Consider the following 15,758-nt stretch of genomic DNA (forward strand, 5'->3'; position numbering starts at 1 on the left):
TTTCTGGTAAGAGTTGAACCCGGTGTGGTCGTCTGCTGCAATAGCCCATTCGTGAGAGTAAATCGCTGAGTTGTGCATTCTGAGATGCCATTCTGCAAACCACTATTGTACTGCGCCGTTATTTGTCTTTTTGTGGCCAGCCTGTTAGCTTATACGATTCTTGCCATTCTCATTCGACATCTCTCATCAACGAGCTGTTTTTGCCCACAGAACTGCCGCTGACTGGATGTTTTTTGTGTGTCGCGCCATTCTCGGTAAACCCTAGACACTGTCATGCATGAAAAGCCCAGGACGCCGGCCATTTTCTGAGATATTGGATCCGGCGCGCCTGGCACCGACTATCATACCACTCTCAATGTCGCTTAGGTCACTCGTTTTGCCCATTCTAACGCTCAATTGAACAGTAACTGAATGCCTTGATGCCTGTCTGCCTGTCTGCCTGCTTTATATAGCAAGCCACGGCCTTGTGACTGTCTGTAGGAGCGATCCATTTTCATGAACGGGGTGGTGTACCTAATAACTCCCTCCCTCCCTCCCTCCGTCCCTGTGGTGACAGCAGGGAATGAGTCTGAGTAGTGCAGTATTATGGACCGTAATGAAGTTAGATGAGCGGCTGAAAGTAATATTCAGACTTTAAAACCTAAGCTTTAGAAGCAAAACTCATAAAATCATACTCTCACCATATCTGCTCTGACCAGATGGCACAATGTTTCTTTTGCACATGGATTCTGCTTCTTAATTTTCATATTTCAATTTAAAATCTGAGGCAATTAAACACCGCTCTTCCTTCCAGCTATATTCCCTGGAACCCTTTTGGAATACATTTTTAGGGAAATACATCCACTTTCTCAAATAACTAAAGTAGTGCACTATAAAGGGAATAGGCTACCATTGGGGATGCAGATCTAGTCTTCTGTTTTCTAATAAGGACACATCTATTCTGAGAGAGGATGAAGGGTTGGAAATGTCCTGAATGTGTATTAGTAGGCCTGAACCCAAAGGAACTCTGGCTGCAGTGTTAAGACAGTATAGGCTATTGCCAATGGTCAGGTTTGAAACCCATTGTGTTAAGACAGTATAGGCTATTGCCAATGGTCAGGATTGAAACCCATTGTGTTAAGACAGTATAGGCTATTGCCAATGGTCAGGATTGAAACCCATTGTGTTAAGACAGTATAGGCTATTGCCAATGGTCAGGATTGAAACCCATTGTGTTAAGACAGTATAGGCTATTGCCAATGGTCAGGATTGAAACCCATTGTGTTAAGACAGTATAGGCTATTGCCAATGGTCAGGATTGAAACCCATTGTGTTAAGACAGTATAGGCTATTGCCAATGGTCAGGTTTGAAACCCATTGTGTTAAGACAGTATAGGCTATTGCCAATGGTCAGGTTTGAAACCCATTGTGTTAAGACAGTATAGGCTATTGCCAATGGTCAGGATTGAAACCCATTGTGTTAAGACAGTATAGGCTATTGCCAATGGTCAGGATTGAAACCCATTGTGTTAAGACAGTATAGGCTATTGCCAATGGTCAGGATTGAAACCCATTGTGTTAAGACAGTATAGGCTATTGCCAATGGTCAGGATTGAAACCCATTGTGTTAAGACAGTATAGGCTATTGCCAATGGTCAGGATTGAAACCCATTGTGTTAAGACAGTATAGGCTATTGCCAGTGGTCAGGATTGAAACCCATTGTGTTAAGACAGTATAGGCTATTGCCAATGGTCAGGATTGAAACCCATTGTGTTAAGACAGTATAGGCTATTGCCAATGGTCAGGATTGAAACCCATTGTGTTAAGACAGTATAGGCTATTGCCAATGGTCAGGATTGAAACCCATTGTGTTAAGACAGTATAGGCTATTGCCAATGGTCAGGATTGAAACCCATTGTGTTAAGACAGTATAGGCTATTGCCAATGGTCAGGATTGAAACCCATTGTGTTAAGACAGTATAGGCTATTGCCAATGGTCAGGATTGAAACCCATTGTGTTAAGACAGTATAGGCTATTGCCAATGGTCAGGATTGAAACCCATTGTGTTAAGACAGTATAGGCTATTGCCAGTGGTCAGGAATGAAACCCATTGTGTTAAGACAGTATAGGCTATTGCCAATGGTCAGGATTGAAACCCATTGTGTTAAGACAGTATAGGCTATTGCCAATGGTCAGGATTGAAACCCATTGTGTTAAGACAGTATAGGCTATTGCCAATGGTCAGGATTGAAACCCATTGAGGCAATGAGACCCTTGTGACAGTGGGTAGGAAATACTTGGTATGGCACAATATCTCCTCAGCGGGCTATAAGCAAGCTGTGACTTTAGGATCCCCTCAGACTTCCACTGAGTTTCCGGTGGATTTATACACTACATAAAGGGGAGAAGAGTTATGGTTTTGTGATGGACTATCTGTCACTGTTAATCTAGAAAATATAAAACTACTGTGTCCTCAACTGCCTTAGGCATAAAACTGTACTGTACTGAAAAATGAGTTTAAAATAGTGACCAGGTCATACTCAGTGTAACAGTAAATATTTTCACCAGCCAACCTTCACTCACTGTTTTTTATGTCTGAATGTCTCCCGTTGTTTTATTCCTTCAATCATCTTATAGTCAATACTGTCTTTGCAATCGGAAATGGCTCTGCAATTCATTTAGCTGTGACAGGGATATTGACCGACTGAGAGAAAGGGGGAGGGTGCATTACCGGGAAGTAGTGGATTCATTTAATATTTTTTTGTAGCCTGCAGGTTGCATATATTATTTCCAAATGCGTTCCTTCAAGCTGATTTCTGAAGTCAGAAATAGAACAAAATAGAGATGTCTCACCAGGAATAGAGGCGATACTGTAATGAAAGCTAGGGGACATCATGAAAGAGCAGCCTGATCTTCTCTGTCCTCGATGCCACACGCAAGGCACAATGAGGAGAATGTCATACATTGCCATTAGATGCACACTGGTCGTGACAACGCTAAGCTTGCTCATTGCAGGACTTTGATCCTAGAATGCCTAAATATTCTGTTGACTTATTCTTATTATTTAACCTTTTGACCTCTGTGGCACCTCTGAGTGGGTTGTGGAACGTTGTGACATCACGTGACTGAAATCATCAGCAGCAGTCTGATTTTTTCAAATTAAATTTGATTTATTTTTACCTTTATTTTTATCAGGTAGTCATACTGAGACCAAGGTCTCTTTTACAGATGAGCCTTGAATTACAGAAATGACAGAAAATGCACATATCAAAATATAAATACAAGCAAAAAACAATCAGTAATAAGGTCCTCAATCAGTTTTCTGAATTGCTCTAGAGGCACCAAAACATCAAATTATTAAGAACATTTGGAAGATTGTTCCACAAATAAGGTGCAAGAAAACTAAAAACTGATTTACCTAACTACGAGACCAAAGGACTTTCCAGAGTTAGCCCTGAGACTGGGTGTGGTAACTCATGTCTGAAGTTTTGTAATGATGTTAGATACAGTGGGAGTTTTTGTAAAAGGGATTTATGAATGAAAATATTGCAATGTATCAACCTACAGGACATCAAAGAGGGCCAACCAACTTTCTGGTAGAGAATGCAGTGATGAGTACTAAAACTGTCGGCCCGCTATAAGAAACTGCATCTAACGGCTTTAATGAAGGGGCAGCTGTGTTTATAGGTGATCACTGTATAGAGAATAGATAAGCATTTGGGGCATCGCTCATGTGTGGACATCAAGACTGTGCTGCTGCTCTCAGTAAGAGAGAGTGAGAGTGAGAGAGAGAGAAATAATCAAGTATCGAGTCATGTGACTGCTGGGTCTCCTTGGAGACAGCAACAGTGTAGTTCATTAAGATGCTGCTGGATCAGTCAAGAGCAGAGCGGACCAGGGTAGGCAGCTGGCTACAGCAGCGCTTGAATGGTTGGATGTATTTGGCTAGCCCGGACAGGTGCTTTCTACCCTCTAAAGGAGGTGAGTGAGATCTCATCATATCTTCTTATCTCAGTTATTATAGTATTAGGGTCCTGGATGAAAGTGGACGATGGCTTTTTATGCTATTGGAGTTAGTCATAAATATTTTAGTTGAGATTGGACTTGTTTGTCAGTATTTTACTCAACTAGAGATATATTTCACACTCTATTCCTATTTCACTGTCAACATCAATGTCAGACCTCCCCTTTTCCTTATCTGAACAGGATCAACATGTTTTTATTGTTTTGGACTTGAGATATTATGTAGAGGTTTAAAAATAGTAGTTAAAAATGTTCCTTATTATAAACTGGGTGGTTCAAGCCCTGAATGCTGATTTGGCTGACAGCCGAGGTATATCAGACCGTATACCACTGGTATGACAAAACATGTATTTTTACTGCTCTAATTACGTTGGTAGCCAGTTCATAATAGCAATAAGGCACCTCAGGGGTTTGTGGTACATGGCCAATATACCACGGCTAAGGGCTGTTCTTAGGCGTGACGCAACACGGCCATATACCACACCCACTCGAGCCTTATTGCTTAAGTGTGCTTTCAAAGTATTAGCTTGACTCTGGGGGATCTCATATTGGATCTTCATAGTAATGCAAATACTCTGCTGACCCCCTGAGTGCCCCCTCACTCGTTAGTATTACTGTGAGTGAATAATGAATTCAGTTGCTTATTAAGAGAAATACTGATGAAAATATGATGCAGTACTAGAAAGGTTGAACATTCTTTGAACACATTTTGGAGAAACGAACAGTATGCTAATACTACTATGATGTCAGTACTCATGGCTGTTTTAAATTGTAGCTGATTTAAGATATAACAAAGAGATATACTGTAGAGAGAATGGATGAAAGACCTCAAGATATACAGTTGAAGTCGGAAGTTTACATACTTGGAGTCATTAAAACTCGTTTTTCAACCACTCCACACATTTCTTGTTAACAAACTATAGTTTTGGCAAGTCTGTTAGGACATCTACTTTGTGCATGACACAAGTAATTTTTCCAACAATTGTTTACAGACAGATTATTTCACTTATAATTCACTGTATCACAATTCCAGGGGTCAGAAGTTTACATACGCTAAGTTGACTGTGCCTTTAAACAGCTTGGAAAATTACAGAAAATGATGTCATGGCTTTAGAAGCTTCTGATAGGCTAATTGACATAATTTGAGTCAATCGGAGGTGTACCTGTGGATGTATTTCAAGGCCTACCTTCAAACTCAGTGCCTCTTTGCTTGACATCATGGGAAAATCAAAAGAAATCAGCCATCCTTGGGAGCAATTTCCAATCGCCTGAAGGTACCACGTTCATCTGTACAAACAATAGTACGCAAGTATAAACACCATGGAACCACCAGCCGTCATACCGCTCAGGAAGGAGACTCGTTCTGTCTCCTAGAGATGCAGAAAAGTGCAAATCAATCCTAGATCAACAGCAAAGGACCTTGTGAAGATGTTGGAGGAAACAGGTACAAAAGTATCTATATCCACAGTAAAACAACTCCTATATCGACATAACCTGAAAGGCCGTTCAGCAAGGAAGAAGCCACTGCTCCAAAACCGCCATAAAAAAGCCAGACTACGGTTTGCAACTGCACATGGGGACAAAGATCGTACTTTTTGGAGAAATTTCCTCTGGTCTGATGAAACAAAAATATAACTGTTTGGCCATAATGACCATCGTTTGGAGGAAAATGGGGGTGGCTTGCAAGCCGAAGAGCACCATCCCAACCGTGAAGCATGGGAGTGGCAGCATCATGCTGTGGGGGAGCTTTGCTGCAGGAGGGACTGGTGCGCTTCACAAAATAGATGGCATCATGAGGAAGGAAAATTATGTGGATATATTGAAGCAACATCTCAAGACATCAGTCAGGAAGTTAAAGCTTGGCCACAAATGGGTCTTCCAAATGGACTATGACCCCAAGCATACTTCTAAAGTTGTGGCAAAATGGCTTAAGGACAACAAAGTCAAGGTATTGGAGTGGCCATCACAAAGCCCTGACCTCAATCCTATAGAAAATTTGTGGGCAGAACTGAAAAAGCATGTGCGAGCTAGGGGGCCTACAAACCAGCTCTGTCAGGAGGAATGGGCCAAAATTCACCCGACTTATTGTGGGAAGCTTGTGGAAGGCTACCCGAGTTAAACAATTTAAAGGCAATGCTACCAAATACTAATTGAGTGTATGTAAACTTCTGACCCACTGGGAATGTGATGAAAGAAATAAAAGCTGAAATAAATAATTCTCTCTACTATTATTCGGACATTTCACATTCTTAAAATAAAGTGGTGATCCTAACTGACCTAAGACAGGGATTAAATGTCAGGAATTGTGAAAAAGCTGAGTTTAAATGTATTTGGCTAAGGTGTATGTAAACTTCCGACTTCAACTGTAGCTTAGAAAGATGTAGAGATAGGATCTTTAATTTTATTTGATCACCCTGTTAGGATCCTATAGAGAGAGAGCCGTGAGTACCTACATCCAGACCACAGCACCACCAGCCACATCCCCACCCCAACCAATTAACACCCCCCCCCCCAAGTCAACCATGCCCACACTCCATTTAGGCCCCCTCAGATCAGACCTATGCCCCTCCTACCCACCCCATGCCCCCCACTCCCGCAAAGAGGGCCTCAACATGAAAGTCACACATACGCCCAGGCCGTGAGCAGGCAAACAGGCCCAACCCCCACTCTTAAACTAGCACAAGCCAATGGCATGTACCAGATGCTCAGCAGGCTCTGCTCACAATTACTGGCCTGAGGCCAAACCACACAACCAACAACATTAGACACTTTATGAAACACAAAGCCTTCACTGTTTCATCCTGGAATATCCAAGGCCTGAGGTCATCTGCCTTTGGCCTAAAGAGCAGGAACCTGGACTTCACCAAAGAAATCGGAAATACAGACATTGTCATCCTACAAGAAACATGGTATAGAGGAGACGGACCCACTGGTTGCCCTCTAGGTTACAGAGAGCTGGTAGTCCCATCCACCAAACTACCAGGTGTGAAACAGGGAAGGGACTCAGGGGGTATGCTGATTTGGTATAGAGCAGACCTAACTCACTATATTAAATGAATCAAAACAGGAACATTTTACATTTGGCTAGAAATTCTAAAGGAAATGATCTCAACAGAGAAAAATGTCCTCCTGTGTGCTACCTATATCCCCTCACTAGAATCCCCATACTTTAATGAAGACAGCTTCTCCATCCTGGAGGGGGAAATCAATCATTTCCAGACCCAGGGACATGTACTAGTCTGTGGCAACCTAAATGCCAGAACTGGACAAGAACCTGACACACTCAGCACACAGGGGGACAAACACCTACCTGGAGGTGACTGCATTCCCTCCCCCATATGCCCCCCTAGGCACAACTATGACAACATAACCAACAAAAACTGGTCACAACTCCTGCAGCTCTGTCGCACGCTGGGTATGTACATAGTCAATGGTAGGCTTCGAGGGGACTCCTATGGTAGGTACACCTATAGCTCATCTCATGGCAGTAGTACTGTAGACTACTTTATCACTGACCTCAACTCAGAGAGTTCTCAGTCAGCCCACTGACACCCCTATCAGACCACAGCAAAATCACAGTCTACTTGAACAGAGCAATACTCAATCATGAGGCATCAAAGCCAAAGGAACTGAATGATATTAAGAAATGCTATAGATGGAAGGGAAGTAGTGTCGAAACCGACCAAAAAACAAGTCGGCAACAACAAATTAAATCCCTTTTAGACAACTTCCTGGACAAAACGTTCCACTGTAATAGTGAAGGTGTAAACCTGGCAGTAGAAAACCTAAACAGTATATTTGACCTCTCAGCATCCCATTCAAATAAAAAAATCTCTAACAGAAAACAATAACATGGTTTGATGAAGAATGCAAAAACCTAAGAAAGAAATTGAGAAACCTATCCAACCAAAAACATAGAGACCCAGAAAACCTGAGTCTACGCCTCCACTATGGTGAATCACTAAAACAATACAGAAATACACTATGGAAAAAGAAGGAACAGCATGTCAGAAATCAGCTCAATGTAATTGAAGAATCCATAGACTCTAACCACTTCTGGGAAAATTGGAAAACACTAAACAAACAACACGAAGAGCTATCTATCCAAAACGGAGATGTATGGGTAAACCTGGACTGAGCCCCAGCCAGCCAGCCAGCACAGGACCAAACAGAGAGAGCCCAGCCAGCCAGCCAGCCAGCCAGCCAGCACAGGACCAAACAGAGAGATCCCCAGCCAGCCAGCCAGCACAGGACCAAACAGAGAGATCCCCAGCCAGCCAGCACAGGACCAAACAGAGAGATCTCCAGCCAGCCAGCTAGCATAGGACCAAACAGAGAGCCCCAGCCAGCTAGCACAGGACCAAACAGAGAGAGCCCCAGCCAGCCAGCACAGGACCAAACAGAGAGAGCCCCAGCCATCCAGCCAGCACAGGACCAAACAGAGAGAGCCCCAGCCAGCCAGCCAACACAGGACCAAACAGAGAGCGCCCCAGCCAGCCAGCCGGCACACGACCAAACAGAGAGCGCCCCAGCCAGCCAGCCGGCACACGACCAAACAGAGAGAGCCCCAGCCAGCCAGCCGGCACACGACCAAACAGAGAGAGCCCCAGCCAGCCAGCCAACACAGGACCAAACAGAGAGAGCCCCAGACAGCCAGCCGGCCCAGGACCAAACAGAGAGAGCCCCAGCCAGCCAGCCAGCACAGGACCAAACAGAGAGAGCCCCAGCCAGCCAGCCAGCACAGGACCAAACAGAGAGAGCCCCAGCTAGCACAGGACCAAACAGAGAGAGCCCCAGTCAGCCAGCTAGCACAGGACCAAACAGAGAGAGCCCCAGCCAGCCAGCTAGCACAGGACCAAACAGAGAGAGCCCCAGCCGGCACAGGACCAAACAGAGAGAGCCCCAGCTAGCACAGGACCAAACAGAGAGAGCCCCAGTCAGCCAGCTAGCACAGGACCAAACAGAGAGAGCCCCAGCCAGCCAGCTAGCACAGGACCAAACAGAGAGAGCCCCAGCCGGCACAGGACCAAACAGGGAGAGCCCCAGCCAGCCAGCCAGCCGGCACAAGACCAAACAGAGAGAGCCCCAGCCAGCCAGCCAGCCAGCACAGGACCAAACAGAGAGAGCCCCAGCCAGCCAGCCAGCCAGCACAGGACCAAACAGAGAGAGCCCCAGCCAGCCAGCCAGCACAGGACCAAACAGAGAGAGCCCCAGCCAGCCAGCCAGCACAGGACCAAACAGAGAGAGCCCCAGCCAGCACAGGACCAAACAGAGAGAGCCCCAGCCAGCCAGCCAGCACAGGACCAAACAGAGAGAGCCCCAGCTAGCACAGGACCAAACAGAGAGAGCCCCAGTCAGCCAGCTAGCACAGGACCAAACAGAGAGAGCCCCAGCCAGCCAGCTAGCACATGACCAAACAGAGAGCCCCAGCCAGCCAGCTAGCACATGACCAAACAGAGAGCCCCAGCCAGCCAGCTAGCACATGACCAAACAGAGAGAGCCCCAGCCAGCTAGCACAGGACCAAACAGAGAGAGCCCCAGCCAGCCAGCCAGCACAGGACCAAACAGAGAGAGCCCCAGCCAGCCAGCCAGCCAGCACAGGACCAAACAGAGAGAGCCCCAGCCAGCCAGTCAGCCAGCACAGGACCAAACAGAGAGAGCCCCAGCCAGCCAGCCAGCCAGCCAGCCAGCACAGGACCAAACAGAGAGAGCCCCAGCCAGCCAGCCAGCCAGCACAGGACCAAACAGAGAGAGCCCCAGCCAGCCAGCCAGCACAGGACCAAACAGATAGAGCCCCAGCCAGCCAGCCAGCCAGCCAGCCAGCCAGCACAGGACCAAACAGAGAGAGCCCCAGCCAGCACAGGACCAAACAGAGAGAGCCCCAGCCAGCCAGCCAGCACAGGACCAAACAGAGAGAGCCCCAGCTAGCACAGGACCAAACAGAGAGAGCCCCAGTCAGCCAGCTAGCACAGGACCAAACAGAGAGAGCCCCAGCCAGCCAGCTAGCACAGGACTAAACAGAGAGAGCCCCAGCCGGCACAGGACCAAACAGAGAGAGCCCCAGCTAGCACAGGACCAAACAGAGAGAGCCCCAGTCAGCCAGCTAGCACAGGACCAAACAGAGAGAGCCCCAGCCAGCCAGCTAGCACAGGACCAAACAGGGAGAGCCCCAGCCGGCACAGGACCAAACGGAGAGAGCCCCAGCCAGCCAGCCAGCCGGCACAAGACCAAACAGAGAGAGCCCCAGCCAGCCAGCCAGCCAGCACAGGACCAAACAGAGAGAGCCCCAGCCAGCCAGCCAGCACAGGACCAAACAGAGAGAGCCCCAGCCAGCCAGCCAGCACAGGACCAAACAGATAGAGCCCCAGCCAGCCAGCCAGCCAGCCAGCACAGGACCAAACAGAGAGAGACCCAGCCAGCCAGCCAGCCAGCCAGCACAGGACCAAACAGAGAGAGCGCCAGCCAGCCAGCTAGCACAGGACCAAACGGAGAGAGCCCCAGCCAGCCAGCTAGCACAGGACCAAACGGAGAGAGCCCCAGCCAGCCAGCTAGCACATGACCAAACAGAGAGCCCCAGCCAGCCAGCTAGCACATGACCAAACAGAGAGAGCCCCAGCCAGCTAGCACAGGACCAAACAGAGAGAGCCCCAGCCAGCCAGCCAGCACAGGACCAAACAGAGAGAGCCCCAGCCAGCCAGCCAGCACAGGACCAAACAGAGAGAGCCCCAGCCAGCCAGTCAGCCAGCACAGGACCAAACAGAGAGAGCCCCAGCCAGCCAGTCAGCCGGCACAGGGCCAAACAGAGAGAGCCCCAGCCAGCCAGCCAGCCAGCACAGGACCAAACAGAGAGAGCCCCAGCCAGCCAGCTAGCACAGGACCAAACAGAGAGAGCCCCAGCCAGCCAGCCAGCACAGGACCAAACAGAGAGAGCCCCAGCCAGCCAGCCAGCACAGGGCCAAACAGAGAGAGCCCCAGCCAGCCAGCTAGCACAGGACCAAACAGAGAGAGACCCAGCCAGGACAGCACAGGACCAAACAGAGAGAGCTCCAGCCAGCACAGGACCAAACAGAGAGAGCTCCAGCCAGCACAGGACCAAACAGAGAGAGACCCAGCCAGGACAGCACAGGACCAAACAGAGAGAGCCCCAGCCAGCCAGCCAGGACAGGACCAAACAGAAAGCCCCAGCCAGCCAGCCAGGACAGCACAGGACCAAACAGAGAGAGCCTCAGCCAGCCAGGACCAAACAGAGAGAGCCCCAGCCAGCCAGGACAGCACTGCTGATATAAAAGCAAGATGGACCTCTTTGTTTATTCTCCCAAATGACCTTCTGTAGTGTCACCTTTCCTTTCCCACTTCCTCACCAACCACCCACTTCTACTTTAATTACATTATTTGTCTGCTTTTGTGCCTCTTGTTTGGTTTTAATTCGTTTTAAGCTTATAGCATTAAAATCAAAATGCCAAATCTATTATTCCTTCAAACAAATTAACTCACACATGCTGTACAGCACAATCAGTAGCAATCTTCTACATACAGTACAGTTGTTCCCTGTATGATAAGAATAGTGCTTCAACACGTAAGGTTGCATCCATTGATTCTAGTTTACAGTCATGATTGCTTATGCATGAATATTACAGTCATTTACATTTTCATGCAAATGTATTTTGTCCTCCCCTGTAGAGACAGAACCCTCTGATCAACCCAGTGAATACTATCAGTATACAATGTATATTTCACATACAGTGTAGCAATAAAGTCCTGTAATCTTGTTTTACTACAGTCAGCCGAAGCCAGTAGCCAACAACGTGAACAACACAATGCTCATGTCCTCTGGCGTACCTACTCCTACTAAAAGGTAAGTGCCTCAGAATTGGCTTTGATATGCCCCTATACCTAGCTATCTTTTCTAACTGATTTCCTCTGAATTCTTCCCCCTGCCGTTCCCCCCTGTCTTAGTCCTGAGACAACTCATTATTATTTGTTTACTGCTATAGTAGCCCTAATGATAAAGTCCTTAACAACAGTTGATTGAAGTGACATCTATGCAAGGGTTCAACGGCATTGGCGTTAGAAGTAGAGTAGTCCTGTGATGTAGGCAGGCATTGGCAGCAGCTCTGGGCGATTGAGAGGCAGGATTCAGAACACATTCTCCTCCAGGAGGTCACACACAGACACACAGTATCTAGATTAGTGTCAGCAGGCAGTCTAAAGGAAGCTGACTAGTTGATTAGTGTCAGCAGGCAGTCTAAAGGAAGCTGACTAGTTGTGCTATCGTCAACCCAGGCGGTTGCTACAGTAGCTACATGATGCTGTGTGCATTTAGATGAGAGAGGTCAACAGGAGATGGATGGATGGAGGTGCGTGCGTGCATGTGAGAGAGAGCGAGAGAGTGAGAGAGAGATAGCATACACTACGTGCTGATAAAAGCAGTGATCCCAGGAGATAAGGTAGTGTTTTCTCTCACATTATCAGATCAGAAGCAGACCAAGGAAATGTGTGTGTGTGTGTGTGTGTGTGTGTGTGTGTGTGTGTGTGTGTGTGTGTGTGTGTGTGTGTGTGTGTGTGTGTCTAACACTGTTCATGTACTGTGTGTGTGTGTGTGTGTGTGTGTCTAACACTGTTCATGTACTGTGTGTGTGTGTGTGTGTGTGTGTGTGTGTGTGTGTGTGTGTGTGTGTGTGTGTGTGTGTGTGTGTGTGTGCGTGTGTGCGTGTGTGCGTGTGTGCGTGTGTGCGTGTGTGCGTGCTTAGGTCTTGTTTGTGAAGCAGCAAGTCAGCCTGTTCCCTCCCAGATCCTCCTAGCCTAGCGTCTGATTGTGTGCGCTGACATACTGCCACATTTGGTTTGTAAATATTAATCCATGTAATTATTACTGTGTTCCGCTTGTCTTCCGCTGAAGGGCCTGGGAGTCAGAGATGTCACTACAGATGAGTAATGGGACTTTGCTTTAACGCACTGGCTCTTAGCTGAGTGTCATGCACCAAAAGAGTTCAAGCTTCAAGTTTATTTGCCATATACTGTATGTTATAAAAACACAGGAAGTCTTTCTCACATTGAAAACAGTGGCTACAGTTCTACAGGATCTTCACTGATTTATGTCCCAAATTATACAGTAGAATATTTGTGTACGTTTTTAAAAATATAATTCCTGATTCTAGTTGATGACGCTATCTTGTCTTTTTAGAGTTCCGAGATTTTTTATTGTAAGCTTAGTCCATCAAAAATGTGCAGATTTTGTTTGTAGAAGCCCAACTTTCACAGAATTACAGTCGTGCACCTGAACCAGTTCTCTCTGTCTGCTGACAAAGAATCTTCTCCCTCCTCCTCCCGGCTCTCAGACAGACAGATCCCTCAGCACTTCTCTTCCAAGGACCACCTCACCATTTATGACCTAATACTCATGCACAACCAGTGCCAGAGAAATAAAAAATAATTTGCTTTTGGACAGCTAGATTTAGTTTTATTTTGGAGTTAACTGAGTATTGACCGAAACGCCACCAGATATGAACTCAGACTCAACGTGGTAGGAGGGAGGAGTCAATGCTGTTGTCATCATGCCCCAAGTTGAGAACACTAATACTCCCACTTGACCTGTTACAACTAGGATTGACTCAGCTAGGTGGGCCAACCACATATCAGCAATCTTAAGATTAATGCACTAACTGTAAGTTGCTCTGGATAAGAGCGTCTGCTAAATGACTAAAATGTCTTCAGTGAATGTTACATTGACTACATTGTAATAACAGGCATGTGTATGAGAGAGAGCGAGGGGGAGGGAGGGGGAGAGAGAGCAAGGGGGAGGGAGATAGCCATGTGATTGTGTTGATACATTTACATTTACATTTAAGTCATTTAGCAGACGCTCTTATCCAGAGCGACTTACAGGAGCAATTAGGGTTAAGTGCCTTGCTCAAGGGCACATTTACGTCATTTAGCAGACGCTCTAGTCCAGAGCGACTCACAAATTGATGCATTCACCCTATAGCCAGTGGGATAACCACTTTACAAATTTTTTGGGGGGGGGGGGGTAGAAGGATTACTTTATCCTATCCCAGGTATTCCTTAAAGAGGTGGGGTTTCAAATGTCTCCGGAAGGTGGTGAGCGACTCCGCTGTGTGTGTGGGGGGGGGGGGGTAGAAGGATTGCTTTATCCTATCCCAGGTATTCCTTAAAGAGGTGGGGTTTCAAATGTCTCCGGAAGGTGGTGAGCGACTCCGCTGTGTGTGTGGGGGGGGGGTAGAAGGATTGCTTTATCCTATCCCAGGTATTCCTTAAAGAGGTGGGGTTTCAAATGTCTCCGGAAGGTGGTGAGTGACTCCGCTGTCCTGGCGTCGTGAGGGAGCTTGTTCCACCATTGGGGTGCCAGAGCAGCGAACAGTTTTGACTGGGCTGAGCGGGAACTATGCTTCCGCAGAGGAAGGGGAGCCAGCAGGCCAGAGGTGGATGAACGCAATGCCCTCGTTTGGGTGTAGGGACTGATCAGAGCCCGAAGGTACAGAGGTGCCGTTCCCCTCGCTGCTCCAAAGGCAAGCACCATGGTCTTGTAACGGATGCGAGCTTCAACTGGAAGCCAGTGGAGTGTGCGGAGGAGGGGGGTGACGTGAGAGAACTTGGGAAGGTTGAACACCAGACGGGCTGCGGCATTCTGGATGAGTTGTAGGGGTTTAATGGCACATGCAGGGAGGCCAGCCAACAGCGAGTTGCAGTAATCCAGACGGGAGATGACAAGTGCCTGGATTAGGACCTGTGCCGCTTCCTGTGTGAGGCAGGGTCGTACTCTCCGAATGTTGTAGAGCATGAACCTGCAGGAGCGGGTCACCGCCTTGATGTTAGCGGAGAACGACAGGGTGTTGTCCAGGGTCACGCCAAGGCTCTTCGCACTCTGGGAGGAGGACACAACGGAGTTGTCAACCGTGATGGCGAGATCATGGAACGGGCAGTCCTTCCCCGGGAGGAAGAGCAGCTCCGTCTTGCCAGGGTTCAGCTTGAGGTGGTGATCCGTCATCCATACTGATATGTCTGCCAGACATGCAGAGATGCGATTCGCCACCTGGTTATCAGAAGGGGGAAAGGAGAAGATTAGTTGTGTATCGTCAGCGTAGCAATGATAGGAGAGGCCGTGTGAGGATATGACAGAGCCAAGTGACTTGGTGTATAGGGAGAAAAGGAGAGGGCCTAGAACTGAGCCCTGGGGGACACCAGTGGTGAGAGCACGTGGTGCGGAGACAGCTTCTCGCCACGCCACTTGGTAGGAGCGACCGGTCAGGTAGGACGCAATCCAGGAGTGAGCCGCGCCGGAGATGCCCAGCTCGGAGAGGGTGGAGAGGAGGATCTGATGGTTCACAGTATCAAAGGCAGCAGACAGGTCTAGAAGGACAAGAGCAGAGGAGAGAGAGTTAGCTTTAGCAGTGCGGAGAGCCTCCGTGACACAGAGAAGAGCAGTCTCAGTTGAATGACCAGTCCTGAAACCTGATTGGTTTGGATCAAGAAGGTCATTCTGAGAGAGATAGCAAGAGAGTTGGCTAAAGACGGCACGCTCAATAGTTTTGGAAAGAAAAGAAAGAAGGGATACTGGTCTGTAGTTGTTGACATCAGTGGGGTCGAGTGTTGGTTTTTTGAGAAGGGGAGCAACTCTCGCTCTCTTGAAGACGGAAGGGACATGGCCAGCGGTCAAGGATGAGTTGATCAGCGAGGTGAGGTAGGGGAGAAGGTCACCGGAGATGGTCTGGAGAAGAGAGGAGGGGATGGGGTCAA

This window comes from Coregonus lavaretus (assembly GCF_964263955.1).
Source record: "Coregonus lavaretus genome assembly, chromosome: 27".
In the NCBI taxonomy this organism is placed as follows: domain Eukaryota; kingdom Metazoa; phylum Chordata; class Actinopteri; order Salmoniformes; family Salmonidae; genus Coregonus; species Coregonus lavaretus.